The 16,866-nt window shown below is 34.6% G+C and overlaps 1 non-coding gene across 1 annotated transcript; it reads left to right on the top strand.

Annotated features, from left to right (window-relative positions):
* Positions 1–6,059: 6,059 nt before the first annotated feature.
* Positions 6,060–12,982, top strand: LOC110776766 (uncharacterized). Its single transcript, XR_008926507.1, has 3 exons — positions 6,060–6,197; positions 8,745–8,888; positions 12,619–12,982. It is a non-coding gene; the product is annotated as an uncharacterized protein (transcript).
* The last annotated feature ends 3,884 nt before the right edge of the window (positions 12,983–16,866 follow it).

Here is a 16,866-nt window from a genome sequence, read left to right as displayed (position 1 = left end):
CTATTTTTCTGTAGGGTGCTAGATGGGAGTAAAGAAGTTGGAGTGAAGATCGAGGATGTTCCCATGGTGAATGAATCCTTTGATGTGTTTCCGAGTGAAATTGCGAGTACGTCACCAGCTAGAGCCCTTGAGTTCACAATAGAGTCGAATCCCGGACCGACACCTATATCCAGAGCACTTGATAGACACCTCTTGGAATGAGTGAATTGAAGACATAGTTTCAAGAATTGTTCGATGAGGGTTATATTAGGCCTAATGCATCACCACGGGGAGCTCTGGTGTTGTTTATTAAGAAGAAAGATGAGAGTGTGAGATTGTGTATCGATTTTAGGGAGCTAAGCAATGTAACCATCAAGAACAAGTATCCTTTGCCTGGGATAGATGACATATTGGATCAATTGAATTGGGCGAGTGTTCTCGAAGACTAATTTGTGTTTGAAGTACCACCAATTGAGAATAGCTGATAAGGGCCTAAGACCTCATTAGGATTCGTCATTGTCATTAGGGTTTAGAGTAACGTCCTTCGGGTTAACCAATGCATCTGCATTAATTATGGATTTGATGAATGAGATTTTCTAAGAATTCCGAATTAAGTTCGTTATGATGTTATTAATGATATCCCTATTTATTCAAGGAATGAGAAAGAGCATGACAAACACTTGAGGATTACTTGGAGACGCTTAGGAAGAATCTAGTTTTATTAAATGAAGTATACAAATCTTGAAGTCATATGTGTATAAGTGACACCGACAGAAAAGTGAAGGGCTAAATTGATTGAGAACTATGTTACGTAAGGGAATAAATTTAAGAGAAGATTTGAGTGGTCCAGGATCGTTAGAAATCATTGTTGTCTGGAAAGGATGAAAAGAAATACATGAATTGGTGCAAGAGCTAAGAGAAAAGCCCAAAAGTTATACACCCATGAAAAGCGTAATGAGGTTCGGTAACAAGGAAAAGTTGAACAGAAGGAATTTCTGTAGATCCTGCTAAGATTCAAGCTGTGAGTGAGCGACCTACTCCAAAGAACGTGTCCGATACTTGAAGTTTTCTAAGCCTAGATGACCATTATAGGAGGTTGTGAAACACTTTTCGAAGAGAGCAAAACCATTGACCAACTTGTTGAAAGAGGAATCAAAATTCGAGTGGAGTGAGAAATGGGAGAAAGCTTTCTAAATTTTGAAGGAGCGTTTGACCTCCGCACCTGTTGTCGCGTCAATTGAAACTTTATGAAGCCAATTACCCAACCCATAACCTAAAGCTAGCTGCTAGTGCGTTGCTTTGAATGATTTGGAGACATTATCTTTATGGGACAACATTTGAGATCCTTACCGACTATAAAGTCTGAAATTTTGGCAAAAAGGCCTAGTGAATCTTGTGAACAACATTGAAATGAGTATTTCTTTCCACCCTGCAACCGATAGACAGAATGAGATTACTATGCAATATATGTTGAGATTCTGTGTTAATTGACTTTAAGGGTAATTGGGAAGACCAACTAGAGTTTGAATTTCTTGCACCAATAGTTACCATGCGAGCATTACGATGTCACATGTTGAGGCATTGTGAGGGAAAAGTGTAGAAGTCCATTGCTAGAATGATTTGAGTGAAAATATTGTATTGAGGACATAATTCGTTGAGGAAGAAATACCCAAAGTTATTCCGTGAGATGAGTTACGAGGGCGTAACTCGTTTTCTTTAAGAGGGGTAGAATGCGATATAAATTCGCGCTTTTTACCTATTTTTATGATATTTTATGCATTTCATGCTTATTTTAGCAACCTTTACATGTTGATGCAAGTAAATAGATTCTCCGCATAAGAAAATTGTGTTCTTGGGTATTGCAAGTAACTCTTAGTTGGCAAAAGAGTGCACAAGAGTGGCACAAAGTACTTCTACAATTAGAATAAGTTGAAAAGTTTGAAAAAAAATATGTGAATTTTCGTGCCAAGTTTCGGGACGAAACTTCTTTTAAGAGGGGTAGATTGTAATCCCCCGTAATTTTATTATATTCTATTTATATATTTTAACGTATATTTAATATATTTAAATGTAATTTACGAATTTTAGAAATGAATATGTAATTAAAATATAATTATGTTATTACATTTTGAATATTTTAAATGATTTATGAAATCAAAATTGATTTTTGATTTTTACGTTAAAACGAATTAGGATTTTGGAATCACGTTCTATTGGAATTAGAAAGCAAATCCTAAATTCTAAATTCTACTCCTAGCCCAATTGGGCAAAGCCCAAGCCAATAAACCCAACAAAACACCCCTTCTCTTCTCTACTTCCAATTCACGTGAAAAAAAAAAAAAAAAAGAAGAAACCCAAAACCTCTCTTCACGTAACTGTGTTGCTCCTCCCTTGCTTGTTGCTGCCCAGCCGCCGCCACCAACCACCGGCGACCGCCCTCATAAGCAACCATCACAGCGGTAACTCCTTCCCCTTCCCTTTCTCGTTCGTCCTTCTCTTTTGGTTTCGATTTTGGTTCTTCCCCTTAATCACTGTCGTTCGTCCAGCCACTCGCAACCACCGCGAGTTCTTCCTCGCCGACAGCACCACAGCTGCCGCCCAGGACAACAACCAGCCACGGCCGCTGCCTCCTCGTGCACCGCCGCCCAGCCTGCTCCTCCCTCCTTCCTCCTCCATGCAAGCACACTCTCCTCGCCACCATCACTGGTGTCAGCCACCAGTCGCGCCGCACCGCTTGTCCGCCGCGACGTAGACCACCCGCCTGCTGCCGCCGCCACTGCCGCCGGCCAGCAACCCTTTTGTCTCTCTTTTTGGTTAATTCTTAAACCCTAAACTAATTAATGAATTGAATTACGTTTTAATGATTTAATTATGTTTCTTGAATTTAAATTATATTTGATTATGAATTTCAAGAATTATATGTTTGCATAATTAAATTATTAATTTCAGATTATATAAATGCATTGAAATATTGGTTTTTAATTATTTAAAGTATGAATTTTAAGGTTTTTAATGATTTAAATCATGGTAGGATGTTTAGGAATTATTAAAGTTATTGTTATTATGATTTCAAACATGTTAATTATGTTTTGGAGTAGTTTGAAAGTAGTTATATTGCTGGAAATTCAAAGTATGATGCTTTGAAGAGTTTTCAACGAATTTCAATAATTAACATAATAAATATGATGCTAGGAAATCAAATATTCAAGTTTCGATATTGGGAAATGTTCTAATTATGTTTAGGAAGGGTTTGAAGCTCCCTAATGTTGCTGAAAATTCAATATGAATTGATATGAGTCTATATTGGTTGTTGTTAGGTGGAGAATTCTCCGTAGGCGACTTTTGAATTATTAAAGTGGTCTTGCAGTTTGTTTACACAAGGTACGTACATACCTGTGTGCTTGGAATGTGTGCTAATTGTTGAAACCATGTTGAATCTTGTTGTTGAACTTGGTTATGTTGATATTATTGTTGAACTTGGTGATGTTGATATTATGGACGAACTGGGTTATATTGAATGTGCATGTTTAATACTGTTGGACAAACTTATTGAACTTATTTTGCACTATAAGAACTGTAACATGTTAGTATGGATGTTTGATACAAACATGTTGGTTGGGAACACTAGATTATTCTATATGATTGGGTTGGATCAATTGGTTGTTGTTCCCTTTCTATCTTTTCACTACTTTATAAGGGCGGAGGACCTTGTTTAGTAAGTTGAAACTTTATGCCCATATACAGGGTTGCTCATGGTTAAAGGAAAGGTTGGTTAAGTTGGAATGAGTCTTGATTGATGCTTTTATGATCACTTACTTAATTCCAAGATAAAAACAGTTGTGAACAAATGTGAATTGTCTGTCTTATGTAATGGTTGAGTCATAACGGAATCTCAATTTGTAAATCATGTAAAGTGAAACTGAATAACAATAGCTTTAGACTGTGCACGTCTGAAGTGACGGACAAACAGGAGTTGGGGTTCATGGTGGTAGCCCATGGCCTTTTCTGGGACCGGATTGATCACCGTGTCCTATTTTTATTTAAACGTTCCTCGATATCGCAGGTCACTGAGGTTACGGAGTCGCGCCCGTACCTCGTCTTCCTTAGTGAAGACTTTTGGATGGTCAACTCGGTCCATTGTCTATTTCAACTAAAATAATATTATGGTTATTAAGCCTAGCTTAGTCTAGTCAAGTATAATCGTCAATTTATTATGTTTTGTCTGTCCTTACTTATATTTATTAGTATCATGTTAGGGTTGTTGGTTTGATAGTATCATGCTAGGATTGTTGTTGTTTTAGTATGTAGTACTCAGCTTTGCTGATTACGTGCTTGTTTGTGTGTGTTGATCATGGCTATGCCTTATTGATCCTGTGATGACCCATCTTTGGTGAGCAGTCTTTAAGGATCAATAAGCGTTGACCATCTACAGGTTTGAAGATGATGCATCATTGGGATCGGGATTAGAGAGCTTGTAGTTCTATTCGTTTAATTAAGTGATTTAATTTGTTAACTTGGATTTGAAATTTGTCGTACTATTCGTATTTCCTTAATTCAGTTAATTGGTTTGGACCTAATATGTAATAGATTATTTATGAACCTAAAAGTTAGTTTTATGTTTTCCGCTGCAAAATTCTGAATAAGCCGTAACGTTTTCACACGGACGATAATGCCTTGATAATTCTCTACGTTTTATATTAAAATGTTGTTTTAGAAAAGAGAGAATTGTCGGGGTGTTACAATATATATATAGAAAATGAAAAATAAAACAAATAAAAAAATAAGAGGAGGAAGGAGAAGAAATATAAACAGTGTTCATAATCAGAACGGTGCACTTGTTTTTTTGGTACAATTAAAATTTTATAAAAAGAACATCATGAAAAAATGCAGGATAAATAGAACAAGATAATCAAATATTGATAATAATAATACTTGAAAATTTTTTAAAAAAAACGTCAAAAAATCTAAAAAGAACATAAACCATTAAAAATAAAAGAACAAAAAACTCAAAATTAATAAAAACAGAAAACTACAGGGGAAAAAGGCAACATATGAGAAAGAACAACAAAAGTAAAAGAAAAGAACATTAAAAATCTGCATGAATAATAATAAAAGACACAAAGAACATTACCAATACATAAAAGAACAACAACAAAGCCTAAACGAACATATTAAGATAGAGAAACGAACACGCTATAAAGAATTTCAAAACAGTACCAAAAGAACTGCCAAATAATTGCGAAATTGCGAAACCATAATCATCAAAATCATCAAAATATATAATCTAAATACATTAATCAAAGTAATTGAGAAATCAAAATGATCAAAATAATCAAAAACACGATAGCTGCTAAATTAAAATCATCAAAACATGTAATTCGTTATTAAAAAAATAGAAAAATTACCTTCACATATCTGATTATCAGCCGAGGAATTCAAATTTGAAGAAGAAGGATCAATAAAATTTAATATTGAAGTAGAAAAATCAATCAATATCTAAGAATTTTCCATTACTTTCTCTCTCTAAAATCAAATTTACAGTTTATCACAGTTTCTCTCTCTTTTTCACAGTTTCTCTCTCCTCTTCACAAATTCTGATTTCAAAATTATGAAAAATACAGGAATATATAATCGCAAAAAAGAGCGAAAATAAAAGAACATAATAAAACAGAGCTGAATAGAACAGAACATTCCTTATTTTTTTTTAAAAAAAAAAAATTTCTTTTGTTCTTTTGTTCTTTTGTTGAACAAAGATGTTCTTTTGTTCTTTAGATTTAATAAAAAAACGCGCAATTTGTATTTAATGGTTGTCGTTTTGATACCAGTGCACCAAGAACACGGTGCACACGCCTGCACCATCAAATTTGCGAGGGAGATGGGGGTAATTTTCTTTAAAGATGAAAACCGTCATTTCAACATAAATACAAACGCATTTTTAGTGATTAAGGATGTCGAATAAAAACTCCATTTTTAAACACCCAATAATTTTAAAACAAAAATACAAAGGTCAACATCTGGTCAATGAAAATACGAATTTTTATTCAGACGTTTGACTTAATACGACGTTTCAAAATGCCACATATGCGCCTAAGATTTTAAAAAATAACAATCATTTTGCTTTCTCTCTCCACCCAAACACATAACCGTATCTCATCTTTCTCCTTGGTCGTTCCTCACCATGGCAAGATTTTCTGAACAAGTTCTACTGCCGACTTTCGGTATATTTTTCTCTCTCTTTTTAGATTGTTTAATTCTAGTTCTTGTACTTCCATTTATTTTCAGGGATTGATTATTCGAAGGAAGGGTTTATTTTGTTGGGTCGGGGGTTTGGATTTGGATTTTGATATTTCAAGCAAATAATTACTGATTTTATTTGTAATAAGGAAATATATTTGGGTTAAATCGCCCTAATCTTATCCGTGGGCCTGTGAATTGGTGCAATTAATCACTACACCATAGGTAAACATAGGGGGTAAGTGGTTGTTGGTGATTTTTAATTCTTCAAGTTTCAGCTAAGGAATCATTCGATGTCAGTGGAGGAAATGGCATTGTACAGCCCTACGAGGGTGCAAAATTGGCCGGGCAGATTGCTCTGCTTGATTCTTCTGATTTGTATTTCCTTTGCTTCAAGAATTAATTTGTGTTAAATGTTAGAGTTATGGTATATCTAGGGTTCTAGTATGTTTAGGAAACTAGAGTTTTGTTAGTTTAGGAATCTAATAGAGTCCTAAACCTAATGAGTTATGTTATAGTTTCCTGTATAAACCAATTATGTAACCAAGTTATAATTAAGCATTTCAGTCATATTATCCCCCATCAATATTATTCTCTATAGTTTATCATGGTATCGGAGTTATCCATAATTTTGGATTGATCCTACGCTTCCGCAAATAGTCTCCGGCCGGTGGGTATGAGTTAAAAACCCACCGGCTGGATTTGTTAACTCTAATAAAGGGGTGATCGGTTAGTTTTTTTTTGATGGTGTTTGCTTTTCTCATTGACGTGCTTGTGCTTTGAGGGTAACTATTCGTGTTTTGGTTGACATTAAATATAAAGTGGAGAGGAAACTAGATTGGTGTTACTGTTGTTAGAGTTGGTTTTTTTACGCGTGCAAGAGTGTACTTGCAATCGCGTGTGTAGGAGTGTACCTGCGCTAGTGTGACTAATTGTTGATGTACGTAATGCGCAAGTTTCAATCGGACAAGGAGTGTACCTGTTCGTTGGTTTTGCGCGGAATCCAAAGCAGTAGTGTACCTGCGTTTGTGTTGGTGCTCAACGTGTCCTAACATCGCCAAACTCTTCATCAGCTATTGCGGAGTGTACCGTAACAAAGGAACAGGAGTGTACCTGTTGTCTCGACATCAAATTGATTGTTTCGATCGTCATGATTTTACACTTCAATCATACCGTTCGTGTTACTGCCGTTACGATTGCGAGGGAGTGTTAGAGTTATGATATATCTAGGGTTCTAGTATGTTTAGGAAACTAGAGTTGTGTTAGTATAGGAATCTAATAGAGTTGTGTTAGTTTAGGAATCTAATAGAGTCCTAAACCTAATGAGTTATGTTATAGTTTCCTATATAAACCAATGATGTAACCAAGTTATAATTAAGCTATTCAGTTATATTATCTTTAATCAATATTATTCTCTATATATAGTTTATCATTAAATGTCAATGTTTTATGATTTCTATCCACAATGTAAGAATACAATGTACTTCAAGTCTTCAATAGCAGGTTTGTGTAAAACGTCTCTTTTTGAACATTTAGTGGCTCTTGAAGAGGTGGCTTTTGAAGATTATGACTATTATTACTGTCTGAGAAAATATGTCTTGAAAATATTTGGTGGTTGTATTCTCAGGGAAATACTACACTTGAGTTATACGGTAATAATAATGCTTGATATTATTATTACCAAGCATTTTGATAGAGTACCAATGAGGCCTTGGCCTAGTGGTTAAGACTGAGGTCACGTGTATAATAGTGAGGGTTGGTCGACCTGCTATTGACCCTATTAGCTTTTGGCTATGACCCTGACCCTTATAACCTGACCCTGACCCGCTTGACTATGACCAGCAAATGACCCGTCCAGCTAATGACCCGCAGTGACCCGTCCAATAACCAGGTTTAGAGGGGCCTCACAATTATACATTCAAATCCTCACAAATATACATTCAAATAATATTTGAGGCTTTGTTACCTCATATTTTTTGTTCATTTCCGATGGAGCCAAAGACTCATTTGTTCTTTTGGCTGTGGGATGTAATGCACTAAATCAAAATGGCTCATAAAACTTCTTTGCTGCCTTTCCATGGAGTAGAAGTGGTCGTCCCATTGTCGTACCGTTATCGCTTTTGGGTCAATTGGAAACAACCTCTCTGTAGGGGTAAGGTTGCGTACACCCAACCCCTCCTACCCCACTTCTTGCGGGAGCCTCTTTGAGGCAATGGGGTAATGAATTAATGATAATGATTGTTACCTCATATTTTTCACTTTTACTTGACAACAACACTCCCTGGGTTTGCCAAAGAGTCAATAGGAGTATAACATACTGCAGAGGCTACTCCATCTATTTATTTATTGGTGTTTTGTCACTTGAGCTTTTGAGCTGGACCAGGCGACTAGCTAGTCCAAGTGCTGTTACATTTTCAGTCTCTTTTCTTTGTTTGTGTTTTTTTGTTTTTGATAAGGACCCTTTTCTTTGTTTGTGATTGCTACAGCTTTCATTTTTATTCTTCTGATGGTGATTATATCTATACTTGCAGGATAGAAGCTTAATCTTGACAATGCCTCATAGAGCGCGGCCTATGACAGGGATTCTTTTGTTTTTTGGCCTGAATGCGGTTTTGGTTTCGACAATTTCACCTGTCTATGATTATGTGTGCTTTCATCCTTATTGGGAAAGAAGGGTATGATCTTGCATCATAAGCTATCTTTAGATTCTTACCTTCATTGCAGATGTCACTGCTGCATGCAACTATTTTTAATTTTCATGTCTTGCTTTTATTTTAATGGAATCATTTCTGCAGAACTCACATCATAAACCATATTTTTCATTTGGCATAACAGCTTTTGAGAAAATCTTATTTATTCTCATTGATTTCTCTATTCTTATGGGATATTTAATATACAACCTTATTGCAATTGTGATGCTATGTACAACTAGCCTCCCTTACCTGGCTTAGGAGGAAACCTTCTTATAAGCATTGGAGTAATGTCAATATTGATGTGGAATAACTCTTCTTTTTGCTATAAACTAAAGAGTGTAGGATGTAACTAAGTCACACCATCACCTAGAAACTGTCATACCCTCTACCCTACGGCCCTACCCCCCCTGCTTCTTCAACTTATCCAATTAGTGAGGACGAGAGGAGGAAATAGTGTTGAAGTATTTTATCACTTAAATAAGGAATGAATACTATAATATTACCGACCTTTTCCGTTTGCGCTGTAGAAAAGCTTTGTGCTTGGTAACTTAAGCCTGGAGAAACTATGGTAGTGTAAAATTCTAAATTTATATGATGTGTATCAAGATGCTTTGGGTGCTTTGTATTTTCAGCCATTATGCTTTTTTGCATGAAAGGACTTTACAATGGAAGACCAAATCCTAGATAAAAAGGAGTTTTACTTTTATGAAACTTGGTGCAATTCTGTGTTTAAAAAGGCGTGCTTGAGGCTGTTTAGATTCCTAGGCCTGCTTCCCAGGGGCTTAATAAGGAAACTAAGGCACATTGGCTGCTTTTATTTCATGTCTGCAACAAACTTTTACACATTATCTTTGATTTTAAGTATTACACCTCGCTTCCATGAGGCATGCATCTTCCCCATGTCTCCGTAGGAGTTATTATCCAGTACCCCATTTCCTTAATGCGCCTTGAGCCTTTTTAAACACTGGTGCAATCACATCATGCAAAAACTTTCATATCTTCATCAGTTGCTCTGTTGTTACCGAATTTTTGAAGGGCACAGCTTCTCTGTTGTAGCCCCATTTTACTATCATGTTTCAACTTTTGGCTATATGTTGAGTTAATCTATTCACTTCATTGGTTTTGAATTTGATAAAATAGGAAATTACGATGCATTTTGAACAACGTTGAAAGTATGCACTGGTAATAAAAGGGAAAGACAGTTCAAATATATGGCTCTCAAGTACAAGAGATGGCACATGCACCAAAGGCTGGGCATGCTTGTGTTTGAACTTTGAAACAAACCAACGGCAATTGAAAACAAGACCAAATAAATGATACTAGCTAACATTCCAAGAACGTTTATCCTAAATTTCAACCCAATGTGCCAACACTTCTACTTGAGCTACCTGAAAACTCAAGATATCTCCCAACAGTTGCAGGGGGTAAGGCTACATGATATGGGAACAAAGAATCAGCTGAATGCATTGTTTTTCACTTTAAAAGATTCAATTTTTGATCTGGTCTCTGAGTAAGGAGTTGTTTTGTTTGTTCTATTCTTCCCGTTCGTGTCCAGTTCATCACTGCAGCAAGTTTGAGCAGGCTTCTGGAACTAAAGGAGACCAAATCTTCTTAAATTCCTTAAAGATCTAACATCCTTTTGAAGATTTGACTGGCATATCTTATCAAAGTTATTAATCCGGAAGTTCCTGGAGAGGATCTTAGCTGAAACATCTAGGTTACTTTTTAGGATTTTTACTTCGTTTAGGAAAGTAACTATTTGATGATATTGGTTTAGAATAATTTAAACATATCTCCCCTGCTTCAAAATTTGTAACACTTTTAATTTTTGCTACTATTCATACACCAACTTTGACCATGGAATTTTACTAATTTATTAAAAGCAAATGTTATCAAGTATGTCGTTAAATGATTTCATTATCCGCTTTCACAATATTAATTGGAAAAAAGATAATTAGAGATAATTGTGTTCAAAGTTGTATCTTGGAAAATGTGCTAGTTAAAAAGTGTTGCAATTTTTTTGAAATAGATGAAGTATTCATTTTCCTTTCCAAGTTTAGTTGGATCCTACTACATGTACACCTAGTGTACAAGATATCTTATACACCATGTTTTTATTGGTTGAAATGACATATTTATTGTCTTTCATTCTTATTTTTTAGTGGGTTTGATGATGTGTCAACAAATTAATGGTGATGTACATGAGAATCTTGTACACTAGGTGTACATGTAGCCTTCTCCAAATTAGTTTGAAACCTTGAGCTCTTTTAGGTTTAGCCTTTATATATATACAACGTGTAATTGGTGGGTGTTATAGATTATGGTAATTGGATTACTTCCTTTCATAGAATTGTCTTTATATTGTCCAAACCATATTTTTCACTAAAATATTGTCCAAACCATATTTTTCACTTTATTAAAGGCAAAAGAAAAGCAAGGGAGTTGATAGTCTTGTCTTTTTGCTAAACTAAATAATAGTGTGTGAGAAAAGACATGTGAGGACCACATACTATATAAATGGTATGGAGCAAGTTCAAAGGGACGGACCGAAAAGGAAATTGGGTCGCTCTTTTAGGGACGGGAAAATAATTCTTTTCGAGTTATATTTAGACAATCTTGCTTAGTGAGGTGCAGCTATTTTAGAATTTTTCTTGGTTTGAATCTTGAATTAGTGTTCGTATTCTGTGTATGAGACTGTGAGAGTACTAGTCTTAGTTTTTCGCTTACACATGTATAGTGCTTCTTCAAATAAAAATGGAAGATTATATGTGTTAAAAATTGTTGCAGACCTCACCCATCACCTAGTTTTTACATATGTAGTGCTTCCATATCCCTGCCTCCCAAATAATTTTGTTCTTTAGCTTTCCTTGTAATCAGTTGATGCAGACCTAGTCCATTACCCGGACCCTGCATCCAAAATGCGTCACTTCACTACTTACATCCACCACCCCACCTTAGGAAAGAGGCACCTTCAGAGGCATAGGGTAACTTAAATGTTGAATATCTGTAATTTTCTTTGTAAATCAGATAAGTAAAGAGGTGTGAGGGGTAGTGATGAATTGTCTTCCTTCCCCCTTGAGGTTCCCCTATATGCTATCTTCCTTTTTTTAAGGGTCATAGCTCCTTTCTAAAATGAAATTATCCTTGTTCTGTGAGGAAGAGGGGAGGAACCAGAGTTAAATGATGGGGTCTTCATAATCGTACCTGTCTGTTCGTTTCTTTTCTCCTCCCCTTTGTTTTTCTATTTTATTTTTTATTTTTTTTCCATTTTTAGTGCCCGTGACAGAAAAGCTCTCTAATTGTGTGAGAAAGACTGGAGAATTGATATTAAGCAGGTAGCTGTATTTGATTGTTGAGTGTCAGGATTCAGGAATAGGTATAATTGCTTTTGGTGCTTTACATTTTATGCCGTTGTTATCTATTTTGTGTGTGAAAGAACCATAAAAAGAAAGACAAGATCCTTTTGCAACAGAACCTGGTGCTCCTTGCAATAAATTTGATTTTGCACTAGCATATTTCTTAACCGTTATAGGTGATGTATCTCCAAGCCCTAAGAACTGTAATAAACATCACTTCATGCCAGTTTCTAGGGTCACAAAGTAATTCTATTTTTATTATTGTTAACCTCAATTATACTGGTTAACTTTGAACATGGTATTCGACATTTTTTTCTTTTCTTGTACTTTGGTGGCTGAATTTGGATTGTTTGCAGCGAGAAAGGCTACGTTTAGAACGCGAAGCTTCCATGGGAAATGGCTCAATGTCGGCTTAATTTCAGCTTCAACATTAAGCTAGCTCTTATGAACAAGTTGTCTCAGAGGAACATGTGTTAGAGATCGGTTACATGAGCAAAGGAGCATGTAGCAGAAAAAAAAAATTAAAAAAAAAAAATTCCTCCATAACTAACTTACAGTAAAAAAATTGGCTTATTGCCTTCTGGTGAGTAGCAAACTGCCCAGATTTCATTATTTTAGTCCTAGATTTTCAAAAGTCTGTTTCTGCGACCGACCCTGGCTTTCTTATTACTCTTGTCAATACTTTTGATGATTATATAGATTAATTTGTCTTGACTCTCATGCTTGAAGCAACCAATTCTTTTTTTAATTTTTAATTTTTAATTTTTAATTTTTAATTTTTATTGTTTACTATATATTCAGTTTTGATACTTATCTTAGAAATACAATTTCCTGCTATAAAGTGTTCCAATTACTTGATGACCTGTGAGAATTGAATTGGAAGCTAATGTATTGTTACTAACATGTATGAAAGACTTTGAGTACAAGCTCAGTCAGTATAAAAAGTGCTGGCTGTTTTTATTTTCATGTAAGCAAGGATCTGTCATCTGCCATGTATATTTTCTGTTGGGACGTGCTGATGTCACGCGTAAATCTTCTGGAAAAGGACTGTAACATTCCAAACTGAAAGAGGAGAGAGAGAGGGTTTGGTTGTATTTGAAACTAAATTCCAGTTTTTTTCTTCTTTTATTTCCCGAACTTTGATTGAAAACAAAGCAATTTTAAGGGCTTTTGTTTTCAAGTGAATGAAGGAAATAGCTGACAATGAAATGGGCATGTACTATGTTGTTATATCAATTATTTAGCGTGTGAATCTTGAGCATACAAACAATTATTGCCTGATTTAAGGACATGATCATTTGTGATATTGTGAGCTGATAATTGAGCTAAACTCGCAATGATAGTGACTATAGAGATTATAGGTACTAACGTGAGCTTCGAGGAAGCTTTGAGCTTGGCAAATTGCTCTTGTTCGGAATTAATTGTCACATATACAGAGAGTATTGTTACAGAGCCGCATTTTCCTTATCTACAAGGGTTTTAAGAAATGGCTTTCTTTTGCTCCTCTATGTTGAAGTTTGATTTTTCTTAAACATGTCCTAAAATTCGGCCCAATTTTCCTTCTAATGATCGACACCAATGGCTAAAAGAATTCACCTTGGGAACAAAGTGTCCCATTCCAAAATAATTTGTTAATCCTCCATTTTAAAGATTACAATCAACTTATTTATGTCACAAAGTTTCTTTTTATTTTGAGAAGGTAACCCCTAAAGTTTGGATTATTTTGAGAAGGTAATCCCACAAAAATAATGCCAGTTAACCTCAAAAATAATCAGTAATCAATAATTATACTGATTATTTTTGTCGAATTTTCCCAAATTCTATCACAAGTCACAATTATTGTTTGGGGTCTTGTTTGGGGTCTTAACAAGAATTCGAGAAATAAAAAGAAATAAATACAATCAAAAGCTGATGTGGAAATTTCTCAAACTCCAAATATTGCTCCTAAATGTCCTGTTTGACTTCCCTAAAAAAAATGTCATGTTTGACTAATTTATGATATTAATTTTTGTGTTATCCAAAACAAAATTTGATTGCAAATACAGTTTAAATGCCAGTGAGTAAAAATCGATTGCAACTACAGCTTAAATGACAATTCCATCGCAGTTTATATTGAGTCAAAAAAACTAATTAAACGAGTAATGATGTACTTTATTTATATGATTTTCACTTTTATAAATTTATCCGATGTTATTTAAATAATTATAAAAAAAAAATCTTATTTTTGCTGAACTAAATAAGCCCACTTGGTTGAAAATTTTATCAAAAAATCTACCCCGTAATGGCGTAATCCATATTAGAGAAGTTCTATTTTACTAAAGGAGTACGTTCTTTGTCATACGATACAATGAACTTTTCTTCACTTGTGAAAAAAATGATTCTTTAGGGGGACAAAAAGAAACTTTTGTCATTTCTCAATTATTGCTGTTAAAAGTTTCTCTCTTTTTTTATTGTTTTGGGGCCCCAAAATCCCACATTATCTCTTAATCTTCTCTTTTCATATTTATTTGTTTCCCTAATCTATTATCTATATCTATTGTGCTCCCTACATACCTAAAGTTGAGTTTACCCTAATTTGTTTGTGTTTGCTTATTTGATGATCTATAGATGAACAACCATTTCATGGCTCGGGAATTTGTTATATTAAATTAAACTATTCTGAACTAAATTTATTTAACTTAAACTGAACTGATATAATTAAATTAAAAACTGCAAAATAAATCCAAAATAACATGACCTTAATTACCCCTAAAGCCATATTGCTAAGAGTTGTAGAATGTTAGGATACAATGCTAATTAGGTTTGTTTGTGATGTAGCCTTTGTCAAAAACAAATTAAAATTAAAAAAATTTACCCCTAAAGCCATATATACTTGAGTGATTGTTACAAAAATAAATTTCAAGCAATTGTAACATCTAACATAAAGGGATTGCACCTTCATAAGGTATGGGTGGAATTATTACTTATTTATTCATTTTGAAGTTTCTAGAAATTTACACAGAAAATTGTTGGAGTTATAGTATATCTAGGGTTCTAATATGTTTAGTAAACTAGAGTTGTGTTATTTTATGAATCTAATAGAGTCCTAAACCTAATAGAGTTATGTTATGCTTTCCTATATAAACCAATGAGGTAAACAAGTTATGATTAAGGCATTCAGTCATAATATCACCCATCAATATTATTCTCTCTAGTTTATCATAGTATCAGAGATATCCATAATTTTGGATTGATCCTACGCTTCCGCAAAATAGTCTCCGCCCGGTGGGTATGAGTTAAAAACCCACCGGCTGGATTTGTAACTCTCTAATATTTTTTTCCTATATTAATTAAGCGTGATCTAGAACCTAATGAGGGGTGATCGATCTAGAACCTCATTGACGTGCTTGTGCTTTGAGGGTAATTATTCATGTTTTGGTTGACATTAAATATAAAGTGGAGAGGAAACTAGGTTGATGTTGCTGCCGTAAGAGTTGGTTTTTTTGCGCGTGCAAGAGTGTACTTGCAATCGCGTGTGCAGGAGTGTACCTACACTAGTGTGACTAATCGTTGATGTACGTAGTGCGCAAGTTTCCATTAATCGGACAAGGAGTGTACCTGTTCGTTGGTTTTGCGCGGATCCAAAGCAGGAGTGTACCTGCGTTTGTGTTGGTGCTCAACATGTCCTAGCATCGCTAAACTCTTCACCAATTATTGCGGAGTGTACCGCAACAAAGGAACAGGAGTGTAACTGTTGTCTCAACATCAAATTGATTGTTTCGGTCGTCATGATTTTACACTTCAATCGTACCGTAGTTTATCAAAAATTGCCATAAATGGTTGTAGCTAGGCATTTCTTGTGATTTGTAAAAGTAATCCATATCAAGCTCCTAGCTTAACCATTGAAGTGGTTTTAATAAATTATTTTAGGCAAGCTAATTTGATTGGTAAAATTAATTTGTTTGAAAAAAAGTTGTCTATTAGGAATTTAAGTAATAATTAAATTAAATTAAATTAAATAGTTGATTGTAAAAGTAAATCCACTTAAACATCAAGCTAATTGGGTAAATTAGCTTACTATTGGAATACAAGTAATTAGCTTAAAATCTTAGGTGATATGACAAACTAATTTGAGAACTTGACATTAGAGTTGTTCGCTGCATAAGTTTTATGTTGTTTACTCCCTCGTTCTATAATGTTTTTCAATTTTCAGTATACGCGGTCTCCAATGCGCTACTTTGACCATTAATAATTTTAATTTTACATTAGTTAAAAATAATAAAATTTGATATTTAGAATATTTATATCGAAAGGAATTACTCACTAGCCACTCTGTCCCAAACGAAATTTTAGGTGATAAGTGGTTGTTTGGTTATCAATTGTTATTTTATTGAAAAAGTATATGTGATAGGAGTTAGGGGGTATTTTTTTAATTGAATGAGAGAGAGTGCGGGGACAAAAAAAAATTAGTTGGAAGAAAGATACAATATAATAATTGTAGGGTCGTTTCTAATTTAAAAGTGTAACAACTAATCTAAGACAGATGAAAAAGGAAAGTGTAACAAGTAATATGTGATGGAGGGAGTACAAGTTAATTATTTTTCTATTTACACTACTAACTACGG

The sequence above is a fragment of the Spinacia oleracea genome, chromosome 1 (assembly GCF_020520425.1).
Source record: "Spinacia oleracea cultivar Varoflay chromosome 1, BTI_SOV_V1, whole genome shotgun sequence".
NCBI lineage: Eukaryota > Viridiplantae > Streptophyta > Magnoliopsida > Caryophyllales > Amaranthaceae > Spinacia > Spinacia oleracea.
The sequence above is the reverse complement of the archived record's forward strand: the minus strand, read 5'-3'. Positions and strand labels throughout refer to the sequence as shown.